The sequence below is a fragment of the Mustela nivalis genome, assembly GCF_964662115.1.
Source record: "Mustela nivalis genome assembly, chromosome: 7".
Taxonomy (NCBI): Eukaryota; Metazoa; Chordata; class Mammalia; order Carnivora; family Mustelidae; genus Mustela; species Mustela nivalis.
In genome coordinates, this window is record NC_139026.1 from 133,739,078 (window position 1) to 133,753,512 (window position 14,435).

The 14,435-nt window shown below is 37.4% G+C and overlaps 1 protein-coding gene across 4 annotated transcripts in view; it reads left to right on the top strand.

Annotated features, from left to right (window-relative positions):
• The first annotated feature begins 1,514 nt into the window (after positions 1–1,514).
• Positions 1,515–14,435, top strand: part of MYO3A (myosin IIIA) — a 241,353-nt gene continuing 228,432 nt past the window's right edge. For 2 of the 4 annotated variants that reach the window (XM_082740863.1, XM_082740865.1), the window contains exons 1-2: positions 1,515–1,762; positions 2,356–2,489. The gene's annotated coding sequence lies outside the window, so the exon portion shown is untranslated. The remainder of the gene's footprint in view (positions 1,763–2,355; positions 2,490–14,435) is intronic. The other 2 variants (XM_082740866.1, XM_082740864.1) reach the window with 2 other exon arrangements.

The following is a 14,435-nucleotide window of genomic DNA, read 5'->3' on the forward strand; positions in this document are numbered from 1 at the left end:
CATGAAAGCAATTATTACTTTGGGAAACCCTTGAATGACCTCAAACATCCCAAGACTCCAGTCTGAGAACCACTGGCCTTAGCTTTTCTAGTTTATGTAGTTTCTTGGATGAATTCTAGAATATTTTTGTCTCTTAATTTGATGTATTTAAAACATTATCTTTTAAGGATATCCTCTGTCTCCCTAGTTAATAAAATATTTTATAAATACTTTCTCAATAGTTCTGCATTTTTCTTTTTAGATCTACATTTCTCATTTTTTTATCATTCCTAGTCATTTCATATTCTTTGTTGCTATTGTGAATGTGATCCATTTTCCCATTGTATTTTAATTGGTTATTGTTGGCCTATTTTATTTTGTATGTGGGCAGTTGGTTATTTCTTTTCATTATGTTAAATAATATATTTGATAGGCTGGTTTTTAAAGAAGTAACTTAAAATTTTGAGTCTGTGTATGTGTTAGCATTGATATGATATTCTCAATATTCTGAGATAACCTCAGATATCAGATAAGATACACGATATTCTGACAAAAACTCATTGTTCAATTTCTAGATTTCAAAGAAATCTAGATTTCAGACAAATCTAAGGAAGGATATTGAATATGCTGAATGCCTTTTTGGCATGATCAAGTTTTTTCTTAAGGCAGATGCATTGATTAGGACTGGATGACCTCTGTTCTCTTCTAGAATTCTCAGATAACAACATCAATGTCAGGCCCATTTACATTATTAACAGAACCAAAGGACATTTTGACTATGGTTCACACCTGTTGAAGGTGAGGAAGGCCTAACTATGCGCACAATGTCCCTCGAGGCTGTTCAGGGCAATGTGGTCAGCATGGACCCATTCGATGAGCTCCGAACAGTCAGGGCAGGACCAGCGCGGGACTAGCTAGAGGGCTGGTAATTGACAGGAGTCTTCCTGAAGACTCAACCCCAGGCTCCTTACACCGCCCAAGTGAATTGGTATCTGGGGGCGACTTCATTAGTCACTTTCCCTTCTCAGGTCTAAATTTTCAGCCCGGAGCCTGCCGCTGGCTTGAACCCCCCAAATTGGGGAAGTTCTTGGCGGGGGCGGGGGGGGGGAGCGGGGGAGCAGGGGACTGGGGTGGACACCAAGCATTAAAACGAGGTGAATTTGTTCCGAGACACTGGGCCTGTCCGGGAAGTTCCAGGGATCCGGGGCGCCCCAGGGTGGGCGCTGCACTCCCCTTCCCCCGCGTCCCGGGCGCCAGGCGAAGGAGGCGCAGGTCGAGTCGAGTCCGGGAAGGCCCTCGCAGCCCGGCCGCCGGCCCACTGCCCGGCGAGGTTCCGAGGCGCAGGTGGCGGTGCGGCCATCCCTCTCGGCGCGCGCGGGGTGCGGCGGGGGCGCGGCGGGGAGGAAGCACGTTCCCGCGCCCCGGGAGGGGAGTCAGCAGGCACCCACTTCCGGCCCAGGTAGGGGTCAGGGCCGCGGTCCGGCGAGGAGCGCGGGGAGGGGGCGGGGCCTGCGCGGCGCAGGAGGCGGAGCTGCATTCGGGCCCCGGGGGTGGGGTGGGGGTGCGTGGAGGGCGCGCCCCGGGCTCCGAGAGTGCGAGGCCAGGGTGCCCGCGCGTCCCCACGCCTGCCGGGAGCCCTGGACGGGGAGCGTGAAGGCGGTGCGGAGAGAAGCGGAGGGGAGGACGCACCTCGCCGCGGCGGCCCGGGGGGAACCTGTGGCGCCACGCCGCGCCGGGTCGGCCCCAGGGAGCTCTTGCTCGGGGATGGTTACTCTAGGAGCAGGTCGGTGGGGCTGGGGTCCCTGCAACTCCAAACGTCTCTGGAAAGTTCTCTAAGGGGAGAGAAAGGGCAGACAAGAGCACTGTGATCCCTGTTGAGAAATAGAGGAATCCTCCCAGAAACGATGTCCTTTCAACTAGCTAACAGTCCCGTTCTGTTTTCCAGTAGTTTCTACTACTTGCACCTTGCTGACATTTTCCTAAGAGAAATTTAAAACAAATTTTAAGAGATCATTAGTACTAGGATGGTGTTAGACGTAAGCCTTGAAATAGCTTGTAAGGGCACTAAAATTTAAAAAAAAAAAAAAAAAAAAAAAAAAAGTTTGAAAATCCGAAGAATACTCATGGGTTTCATTGTGTCTACAGTTTTCTTGGTGGTTGTAGTTGCTCTTAAAGCCTTAATTTTTTAATTTTTATTTGTATTTTTGTAATTCGCATTGATCCAGTGACTTTAGATTTGTTTTATGTTGGTAGAGGAGATGAAGTGCTTTGTGCTCCGTTGTTAGTTGTGTAAAAATGCTAAAACGGAGGAAAAAATTGTAGTTCTGCCATACTGCTTACATGTTTGTAAGTTCATCTTCTAATTATTTTCCCCAGATCCTGGATGCTTTTCCCTGTAACACCATGACTTCGCTGTTGTGTGTCACAGGCCCTGGACCGCAGCTGCAGCCTGGACACTTGATGTCTTGTATCTGAGCAATATTGTGTTTTACTTTCAGACTTTTCTAAAGGTAGGTGATAAAGTTGACCGGTTTTCTGGGTTTGCTGGAGCCTAAGTTCCAAGTGTTGACAAATAAATGAGGGTCCATGTTATTCATGCCATATCTTTGATCTTATAAAAGATAATTGTTTTCAAATGGGAGAACTTAGAGATGTGTAAGATTTCAGTGATAACTTGTTTTTTATGAATATATTGATGTGATGTCTAGTGGGTATGAAAAATTACTCTCATTTGTCTTAGTCCTTTTTTATTATTGTTGGTGAAAGGAAAAAGTCCAAAATGAAAGATTAAACTTGATGGTCTTTAATACCAGCTTGGTATATCAATTTGTAGAGATTGTGGTCACATCACAAAAGGGGATAGCATTGTCTTGCCTTCCTTTTTCAACTGTATCTTTACGGCCTAATTTTTTTGGGCAAGTGTTTGAAAAACAACTTTTCTCTGCCAAATCTAAAATATTTGAAGGTCCACTAGTTGCTACTAATAGTTTTGTGAACAAGTATTTGGAAGTACAAATCTACTTTATAGTATATGAATGTAGATTATATAAAGTTTTGATGTAACAATGTTTTTATCATTTTAATGATTTCTGTAATGTCAGTGCTCTAAACTTTTCATTTCCACCTTTTTTTTTTTTTTTTAAACAAAGATCCCTTCATTAATCTTTCCCCTGGAGCTATAATTTGAAAGACTGTATCTAAGAAGCAAACCCCCTTTCCTTGGTAATAGGAAACAAACTCAGTTATCCATTAGAGAGTAAACAGATGTCCAATAGGCTTTCAAAATAAGTCACAGAAGACCTTTTACCATTTTGGGAACACACAGGGAGTCAGGAGCCTCTAGCTGGGGAGCATTACTCTTCTGAACTAAAATAATGCATCATTGAACAGCAGCTTTCTACCATGGGCTTTGACCTGGTCTTTTTCTTGACTCCATCATTCACCAGCATTTTGACTTTAAAAACTCTGTCTAATCCCAGGTTGTGGGTTACAGTAATGCCTTTCTGGAATGTTTCTCATTAAGTCTTAAATGACATAAGGCATATAAAGTTATAAGAATAGTAGGCACCTGGCATATTGCAGTTAGTCAGAAAAATGCTAGCTGCTGTTAGTTTCCATTTTCCTGAGCTCTGAGGATGATTACACCATGTGGTTAGGTTTCTGTCCATTGTCCACTTCTTGCAAAGAACAGAAAACCTCATGTAGAAGTCTTAAGGCAATAGCTTAAAAGCTGAATTTGGTCTTGAGATGTGTTGGTTTGGGTGAGCTCATCACTTAAAAATAATTGAATACTTTAAAATGATTTACCAATATTTTAATTTTCTTTTAAAGATTTTGCTTATTTGAGAGTGAGTGAGAAAGAGAGAGAGAGAGAGAGCAAGCACAAGCTGGGGGAAGGGCAGAGAGAGGGAGAAGCAGACTCCCCACAGAGCAGGGAGCTGGATGCAGTGGTGTGGGGGGCTCGACCCCTGGGGTCATAGGATCATGACCTGAGCCAAAGGCAAACACTTAACTGACTGAGCCACTCAGGCACCCTTCATTTATCAATATTTTTGAAATTAATATGTTTCATGTAAGTTCCCAGAGTTCTAGCTTTTCCTGAAAAACAGTTGCAAGGTGGAGCTTACAGCTGCTAGCTGCTGAAGCCAGCAGGTGGTTGGCCCATTTTGGATGGGGGGCCTGTACCGCCCAGGTTCCACAAGGTCACTCTCTGTTTGTACTTCCTCCCACCTGCTTCACTCATGTATTTCACTTCCCTTGTCCTGCAAACATTTCAGGTTGTGATTTTGGACTCTGAGAACATGCCTTGCTAACTTGAACAGGTAATGGTGTGGCCAAAACCATAATCCGAATTTCTTCCTTTAAAAAGGAGTACAGTAGTCCTGTATTACAATTTATGAAGCATTTCCTTATTTGATACATAAATCAACTCAGAAATAGTTCAGACACGCATTTTCATTGCATTATATGGCTGTGGACGTTGAAGCTTGTAAGTTTGTTTGAAAACTAAAGATAGTGTTCTGATGACTTAAAGTTGTTTTAGGTTTTTACTAATGCCACATTTTATTTTATTTTATTTTAGATTTTATTTATTTGTTTGTCAGAGAGAGAGAGTACAGTGGGGGAGCAGCAGGCAAAAGGAGAAGCAGACTCCCCGCTGAGCAAGGCTTCCTAACGTGGGACTTGATCCCTGAGCCCTGGGATCATGACCTGAGCAAAAGACAGACACTTAACCAACTGACCCAGTCAGGCATCCTACTAATTAGTGCCACTTTTTTTTTTTTTTAAAGATTTTATTTATTTATCAGAGAGAGAGAGCACAGGCAGAGAGAATGGCAGGCAGAGGCAGAGGGAGAAGCAGGCTCCCTGCCGAGCAAGGAGCCTGATGTGGGACTTGATCCCAGGACGCTGGGATCATGACCTGAGCCGAAGGCAGCTGCTTAACCAACTGAGCCACCCAGGCGTCCCTTAATGCCACTTTTTAACTATGGGGAAATTTGCTAGGAAATGATAGCCTTTCTTTGGGTTTCAGCGTTTATTTTAAGCGGGTACTTTTATCCCCATAATTACAAACTAAGGAAAGGAGTGGTAGAAAGAATACATGTATGGAAGTGCATCAGTAGTCTTTGTTTTCTCTCTCGACAGAGCATCTTTAAGCAGATTGAAGGGAACAAAACACTGATTATGGCTCATTCAAAACAGACCATATATATAACTAGACAAAGGTCTGTTTTAAGCTATACTTTATTACCTATGTTATTGGAAAGCTGAAAGGGGTATGTGTCTAGTTCATCAGATCTACAGTTAAGTTAGACCAGAGATTTCTGTGAGTGCATTTTAAAATTCTGTAAGAGGAGATACCCCAAATTTGTGTGGTGATTTAGCCTGTTCTGCGAAGTTGTTTTATATGGCAAGCACGCTTTTTAGTCGGCTTCTTTTAACCGGGGAGGCTTTATTACTTTCACAATCATGCCAAGAGGATAATCAGACAATAAGATAAAAGCAGGGGTAGTTCATTTGTGGGTGTAGTGACTTTATGTGATCTTTATGGTATATATACGAGAGAAGGTCAGGCCAGGCATGCAGAGGGTTTGGGGAAGCAGCGAGGCCAAGACAACAGGACCTCCTGTGGCAGACAAGACTTTACGGTGTCCTAAGACCTGTCAGAAGGCAGAAGACACAGAGAGTTGTGACGAAAAACTTGGGGTGAGTTTAGGGGTATCAGAAAGAGCCAGATGTTCAGGGTCTGGGGAAGGCAGTAGGAATACGGATTTTGAAGGCTTGTGAGCAAGAAAATCATGTGATCTGATTTTCTGTTTTGAGATCGTTCTGGCTGTCATGTGGAGAGGGACAGCTTAGGTAGCTGACCTGTTGACCTTCCAGTATGTTTCTTCTGTCAGAGGCAGGAGTTCCTTCTGAATCTATCTTAAACTTTATGTGGAGAAGTTGAAACAGCTTGGCGGAAGTGAGTGCGTTAAGGGAGGGATCCTTCAATAATGTTCTGCAAATATATATGATGAATATTTTTTAAAAAGAATCGGGGTATTACAATATGGCTTGGTTTTGAGTAAAGCCACCTGCTTTATAGAATATAAATATAAATATAAATATAATACCTTTCTTTATAGAATGGTATTTTGAGGTTCTCATTTTTAATGTAGGTATTTAACATGTATATCTATCTTAAAAGTCTGAAGTTATTATTTCTAAGTGCCTCTTTAACCATATAAGGAATTTAGGAACATTGACATCCTTTTACGGCACTTTTCATTATTTGTCATTATTACTCATTTTATTCATATTATTCAATTCATTATTATTATCATTCATTATTATGTATTATTGTGTCCTGCAGGCAGTGCTAGTTTAGATTTATACACATGCGTAACAGTTTCTTTGCTGTTTGTGGCAATTCAGACCTTTCTTGTGGATCATTATTATTCTTGAAAGATATCCTATAAACGTGCTCTTTCTCAGAGGTCGTTATTGTTAAACACAAATTTTTTTTTGGTGAAAAATGAATTTATCTTGCAAGATACTTTTGTGGATATTTTGTTTATTTTTAGATTAACAATTTTTTCTTTCATTTGAATGTGTATATATATATTTTGAATATATCATACTTCCACTTTCTATTGAAATATCAGCCGTCAAGGGGCACCTGGAAGGCTCTGTCCGCTGAGTGTCTGACTCTTGATTTCTGCTCAGGTCATGATCTCAGGGTCTTGGGATCGAAACCTGTGGGGGGCTCCCCTCTCAGCAGGGAGTCTGCTTGTCTCCCTTTCCCTTTGCCCCTCCCCCAGCTCTCTCTCTCTCTCTCTCAAATAAATAAATCTTAAAAAAAGGAAATATCAGCAGCCATTCTAATTGTTTTCCTCTACATGTAATCTTTCATTTCTAGTTGGTTGGTTTTAAGAGATTTTCTTTGTCTTTGGTGTTCCATGGTTTCACTGTAGTGTGTGTCTAACTGTGGATTTCTTTTTATCTACCCTACTTGAGCTTCCTAACTTCAAGTATTCACACCTTTCACCTATTTGGGAAAACTCACAGCCATTACCTGTGGCTTTTTCTCCATTTTTTCTAGTCTTATCTCAAATGAATTGGATGTGTTGGACTGAGTCAGTCTGGAAAACAGTTAATGCCAGATACTTCCAAAGGGAATTTCAGATGGTGTTCTGGTCTGAATGTTTGTGTCCTTCCAAAATTCCTGTGTTGAAATCCTGACCACCAGGGTGTTGGGAGGTAGGGTCTTTGGAGCCTTTTTTCGGTAAGCATGAGGTCTTCTAGGCTAATCCGTGTCGCAGCATGTGTCAGAATGTCCTTGCCCTGATAAGGCTGAGTAATACTCCATTGTAGATCCATCCAGCATTAATGCATATCGTTCATTGATGGACATGTGGCTTTCTCCTGCTTTTGAGCTACTGTAATACAGCTATGAACATGAATATGCATATATCTCTTTGAGAACCGTCTTTCTGTTCTTTTAAATATATAACCAAAAGTAGAATTGTTATTAATTGTTGTTAATTCTGTGTTTTTCTGAGTAACCACTATCCCATTTTCCACAGCAAACGTACTAGTTTACGTTCCCACCAGCAATGTTCAAGAGTTCCAATTTCTCCCAACCTCAACAACACTTGTTTTCTGTGTTTTTTATAATAGCCATCCTAATGGGTATGAAGTGGTATTTCATTATGGTTTCGATTTGCATTTTCCTAATGATTAGTAACGATGAGCATCATTTCATTTGCTTATTGGCCATTTGTGTATCTTTTTGGACAAGTATCTATTCATGTTTTTTGCCCATATTTTAAATTGGGTTATTTTGTTGTTGTCCTTTAGGAGTTCTTTTTACATTCTTGTTAACCTTATATACAATATATGACTTGCAAATATTTTCTTCTGTCTGTAGGTTGTCTTTTCACTCTGTTGATAGCATCCTTTGATGCACAAGTTTTTAATTTTTATGAAATCCAGTTTATCTGTTTTTTTTTTCTGTTGCCTGTGTTTGAGTGTCAGATCCAAGAAATCATTGCCAAATCCACTGCTATGAAGCTTTTCCCCTATGTTTTCTTCTAAGTACTACAGTGTTACCTCCTAGGTTTAAGTCTTTGATACATTTAGGGTTAATTTTTTGGGTCTTTCTTAATTTTATTTTTTTAAAGACCCCTCTTCCAGGGATTCTTTTTTTTTTTTTTTTTTTTAAGATTTTATCCATTTATTTGACAGAAGTAGGCTGAGAAGCAGGCAGAGAGAGAGAGGAGGAAGCAGGCTCCCCACTGAGCAGAGAGCCTGATGCGGGGCTCCAACCCAGGACCCTGGGATCATGACCTGAGCCGAAGGCAGAGGCTTTAACCCACTGAGCCACCCAGGCGCCCTGGTCTTTCTTAATTTTTAAAGCTTTATTTACTTAAGAAAGATCAAGAGAGCAATCATGCATTGGGGGAGGGGCAGAGGAGGAGAGAGAGAGATTCCCAGTCAGACTCCCTGCTGATCCCGGAACCTGATGTTGGGGGGTGGGGGACATTAATTTTTTGTATATGGTGTAATGGAAGAATTCAGTTTCATTCTTTTACATGTGGTTATCCGGTTCTCTTAACACCAGTTGTTGAAAAGATTGTTCTTTCCCTATTTAATGATCTTGGCAGTCTTGTTGAAAATCATTTGACCATATATATGAGGTTTTCTTTCTGGGTTCTCTCATTTATTCTTTTGGTCTATGTATTTGTCTTTATGCCAGGATCACACTGTTTTGATTACTGTAACTTTGAAGTAAGTTTTGAAATCAGGAAGTGTGAGACCTCCAACTTTATCCTTCTTTTTCAGATTGTTTGGGTTATTTGAGACTCTTTCAGATTCCATATGGTTTTTAAGATGGATTTTCTTTTTTCTGTTTCTTTTTGAGATTTTGATAGGCAATGCATCTGTAGATTGGGGTAGTGTTGACATCTTAACAATATCAAGTCTTCCAATATGTGAACACAGGTTGTCTCTACATTTCTTTGTGTCTTGTTTAATTTCTTTCAACAGTGCTTTATAGTTTATACTGTACAAGTCTCTTGCCTCCTTAACTTTATTCCTAAGTATTCCATTCTTTTTGGTGCTATTGTTAAGAGAATTGTTTTCTGGATTTCCTTCTCAGATTCATTGTTAGTGTATAGAAATGAAACTGACTTTATATCTCACAGCTTTTCTGAATTCATTGGTTAGTTCTACAGTATTTTTTTGTTTTCTTCATATAAGATCAAGTCATCTGTGAATAGAGAAATAGAGATAATTTTAAACGTCCCTTCCAATTTGGATTTTTTTTTTACTTTTGTTATGGGAAGGATTTATTCTTTTTTTTTAGTTTACTTTTGTTTATATTCAATTAATTAACATATAGTATATTATTAGTTTCAGAGGTAGAGTTCAGTGATTAATCAGACTTATATAATACCCACTGCTCATTATATCACATGCCCTTCTTAATGCCTATTGCCCAGTTACCCCATCCCCCCTCTTCCTTCCCCTCCAAGAACCCTCAGTTTGTTTCCTATAATTGTGTCTTGGTTTGTCTCCCTCTCTGATTTTGTCTTGTTTCATTTTTCCCCTCTCTTCCTCTATGCTTGTCTTTTTGTTTCTTAAACTCCGCATGTGAGTGCAATCCTATGATAATTATCTCTCTCTGACTGACTTATTTTGCTTAGACTGATAACCTCTAGTTCCATCCACATCATTGCAAATGGCAAGATTTCTTTTTTTTTTTTTTGATGGCTAATATTACATTTTATATATATACCACATTTTCTTTATCTATGGATGTCTTTTCTTTTTCTTGACTACTTGCTCTGGCAAGGACTTCTGGTACTGTGTTGAATAGAAATGGCAAAAGTAGGCCTCCTTGCCTGTTCCTGTTCTTAGAGGAAAGGCTGTCAGTCTTTCACCAATGAGTGTGATGTTTGCTATGTGTTTTTCATACATGGCCTTTATTATGTCCAGGGAATTTTTTTCTATTCTGAGTTTGAGGGGTTTTTTTTTAAATCTTAAATGAATATTAAATTTTATCAAACACATTTTTGCATCAATTTAAATGATCATTTTTACCCTTTATTTTGTTAATATCATGTATTACATTGTTTGATTTTCATATATTGAGCCATTCCTGCATTCCAGGAATAAATCCCACTTGGTCACCATGTATGATCCTTTGAATACGCTGTTGAGACCCTTTGAATACTCTGTTGAATTCAGTGGTGGTATTTTATTTGAAGATTTTTGTATCAGTGTTTTTTGGGATATTGGTATTCTTGCAGTGCCCTTGCCTGGCTTTGGTATCAGGGTAAAGCTGGACTCATAGAATGAGGTAGGCAGTGCTCACTCCTCTTAACTTTTTTGGAAGTTTAAGAATTCTTAGTCCTCGCTTGTTAAGAGTTTAAGGTGTTAAATTTCGTTTAAGGTGTTAATTTATCCTCAATGTTTGGTCAAATTAACCAGTAAATCTTCGTGGTCCTGAGCTACTTTTGCTGTTGAGAATTTTGATGACTGATTTAGTCTCCTCACTAGTTATAGGCCTATTCAGATTTTTAATTTTTTCATGGTTCAGCCTTGGTGGCTTGTGTGTTTTTATGAATTTGTCATTTCATCTAATTTATCCATTGTGTGGGCATGTAATTATTCCTAGTTCAATCCTTTCTATTTTTATGAAATTAGTAGTAATGCCCCCTCTTCCCTTTCTGGTTTTGATTATTTGTTTCTTCTCCTTTTTATTTTCTCTCTAACTAAAGGTTTGTCGATTTTGTTTATCTTTTGAAGAACAAACTCTTGGCTTTGTTGATTTTTTCTGTTGTTTTTGTCTTTTCTGTTTATTTATCACTGCTCTAGTATTTATTATTTCCTTTTCTTTTGGGTTTAATTTGTTCCTCTTCCTTTAATTCTAGTTTTAGGATATAAAATTAAGACTTGAGATATTTCTTTTTTTTAACATAAATTTATGCTTAACATAAATATTATGTTAAATTTAACATAAATTTGCCTCTTAACACTGCTTTTGTTGCATCCCTTAAGTTTTGATATGTTGTAGTCTCCTTTGCTTCAAGATATTTTCTAATTTTCCTTGTGATTTCTTAGAGGACTTATTAATTATTTAATAGTGTGTTGTTTAATTTCCATGTATATATCAATTTTCTAGTTTTCCTTTGGCTGTTGATTTCTAGTTCCATCATGTTCTGACTGAAAAAGGTATTTTGTATATTTTCAGCCTTTTAAATTTTATTAAGACTTGCTTTGTAGCCAAACATGTGGTTTATCTTACAGAATGTTCCATCTACATCTGAGAAAAATGTGTATTCTGCTATCGTTAGATGGACATTCTGTATGTGTCTTTTAGATTCAGTTGGGCCATAGTGTTGTTCAAGTGCTGTATTTCCTTACTGACCTCTGTCTCTTTGTTTTACTTGTTATGGAAGGCAACGTATTGAAGTTTCCTGCTATTATAGTAGAGCTGTTTATTTCTCCTTCAATTACATCAATGTTTATTTTATATATTTTGGAGCTTTGATGTTTTGTGCATATATATTTATAATTGTTATATCTTCTTGGTGAGTTAATCCTTTTATCATTATGTAATGTGTAGCATCCTTCACTTCAACCCAAAGGACTCTTTTTAGCAATTCTTGTAGGACAGATCTAGTGGCAATGAACTCCCTCAGCTGTTATTTATTTGGGGAAGTGTTAATTTCTTTCTCGTATTTGAAGGACACTTTTGCTGCATGTAAAATTCTCAGTTGACAAGTCTTTCTTTCAGCACATTAACTGTGTTGTCCCAGTACCTTCTGACTTACAAGATTTCTGCTGGGAAATCTTGTAAATGGTGAGTTGCTTTTCTTTTGCTGCCTTCAAGATTACTTCTTTGTCTTTGTCTTTTGACAGCTTCATTATAATGTGTCTCAGTGTGGGTTTCTTGGGATTTATCTTTGCAGTTTTGGAGGTCTCTTAGGTTTGTAGATCCATCTACTTAGATTTGTATATCCATGTATTTTTCTTAAATTTATGATGTTTTCAGCCATCATTTCTTCAAATATTCTCCTTGTCTCATTCTTTTTTTTTTCTTCTTCTTCTTCTTCTCTTACTGGTAATGCTTATATTGGTCCTCTTGATGGGATCTCATGAGTCCCTTAGGCTCTGTTTATTTTTCTACATTTCTTTTTCTTTTTTTCCCTCAGACTTGATAATTTCAAATTACTTGGCTTTAAGTTTGCTGGTTTTCTTCTGCCTGTGCAAGTCTGTTATTAAACCCATCCAGAAAATTTTTCAATTCAATTATTTTAATTTTCATATCTGGAATTTCTGTTTGGTTCTTAAAAAAAAAAAAAACTTCTTTCTCTTTGTAGGTACTTTCAAGTGTTCTATCACTAGTCTCTGAAAAAAGCTTGCATCAGATGACATTCTTTCTTTCTTAATCACTTTATTAAATTCATTGGTAAAATCACCTGAAATTTTTCTGGTTACTGTGTTTTATTCATTTCTATCCAGTATTCAACAAGTACTTATTGAGTACTTCTTCTGTGCCAGTCATGGGTTTAGAGTCTTTGGGATATATCAGTGAACAACCTGGATAAAATTTCAGTGCTCATGGACTTAAATTCTAGTAGTATAGAAAACCAATAATTAAAACATAATAAACCGGAAGTGTTGTAGCATGAAGGAGATAAAAAATGTTATGAAAATATAGTGGGGAAAGAGGGAGCAGGAGTTTGGAGATAGGATAGGGTAGAGGGGAGTAAGGTGGCATTTTAAACAGGGTGGTTAGGATAAGACTACTGAGGAGGTGATCGCTGATGTAAGAATTAAAGAAAGTGAGGAAGTAAGCAACATGGATATCTAGAGAAAGAGCATTCCAGGCAGAGGGAAAACATAGCCCAAAGGGAGATCAGCCCTGCTGTGTTTTAGAATGAGCATGAAGTCAGTTTGGTTATTTTAGTAAAGAAGAATGGAAGAAAGGTTTACAAAAGCAGTCAAAATAAGTGTTAAGATGACTGATAAGATCCTGAAGTAAGATACTTTTTTCATTGTAATATGGTCTTTTTTTAATCATGAAAAAGACCCCTTAGCAGCTCAATATATAATAAATCAATTCAAAAAGATGATTTTTCATTTTTTAAATGTAGCTTTTAAAATGGAAGTACCTTTTTGAATTATGGTAAATACATATGTCAAAATATATACATAATATATACTATAATACATATGTACATACATGTGTACAAAATATGTACTTACTGTATATATGCCAAAAAGATATTTAGCATATATGATCACATAATTAAGAAGTTATTCATTTTTATGAGCTAGAGAATTACTTTTTATTCCATGAGTGGTAAAGGACTAGGAAAAATAAGATCATTGCCATGTAGGATACAACCTACTATAATCATTAAATAATTAGTTGTTTACTAACTGATATTTTATTCTTAATAATAACCTATCAGTACTGGAAAAAGTAGAGTGTAAAATTTAGAAGACTTGTTTCTATTCTAAGGTTTTGAATTCTTTAATGTTTAATTTTGAGGATGTCATTTTAGACTTCATTTCATCTACTTCTTGGGAGTTTTTTTTCTTTTAAATGACATTTGACTAAGTGTATTCTGTTTCCCAAACACCTTGGCTTTCATTATTCTGTGATTATTGTTTTATAATTTTTTAAAAATATAAGTATAATTATAATATAAATATAATATAAAAATTTTTATAATATAACAATGCAGTGCTTTAAATATTTATCTTACTAAGAATCGTTAAAGAGGAAATTATCTTTTGGACAAACTTCCATTCATGTTTAATGTCCAGCTCCAATCCTGCTTATTTTCTGTATCTTTTTATGATCATTCCAGAATTAATTGCTTCTTCACCTGGGCTTCTATAGCACTTTAAGCTTGTTTCCATTATCTGTCACTTTTCATAGTATTACTTACATATATCTATCCATGAGTTGACTATCTTTGTATCCCCAAGACTCTAATGTATACTCTGTATAAATTAGGTTTTCAGTCATTCTTATGCCTGTATATTTAAATACCAATAGTTAATTCCTAACAATTAATGTTGCAGATATTAAAATCATGTTGAATAATGCTACCACTTGAAAAGCAGTATTCCATATAATGAATGTCTCTTGTGGGTAAAAATGCTTATTTCAGGCATTTAACAAGATTTAATTTGGTCTTTTGGTCTAACTTTTACATTATATGGATGGCATAAATGCTTATTTGCATGACTCAAGTACATAGATGTAAGAAGTAGTTATCATGTCACTGATTGTGAAATCACTAAAGGGGATGATTATTACTGATTACCTCCTACTTATTCCATTGCATTTTGGATCAAAGGCACAAATTTCAGAAAGATTAAGTGTTCTAAGAACTATTCATGAGGGTGTTTTTATGTAGTGATGTAATTTTTAGAGCCATTCATAGCCA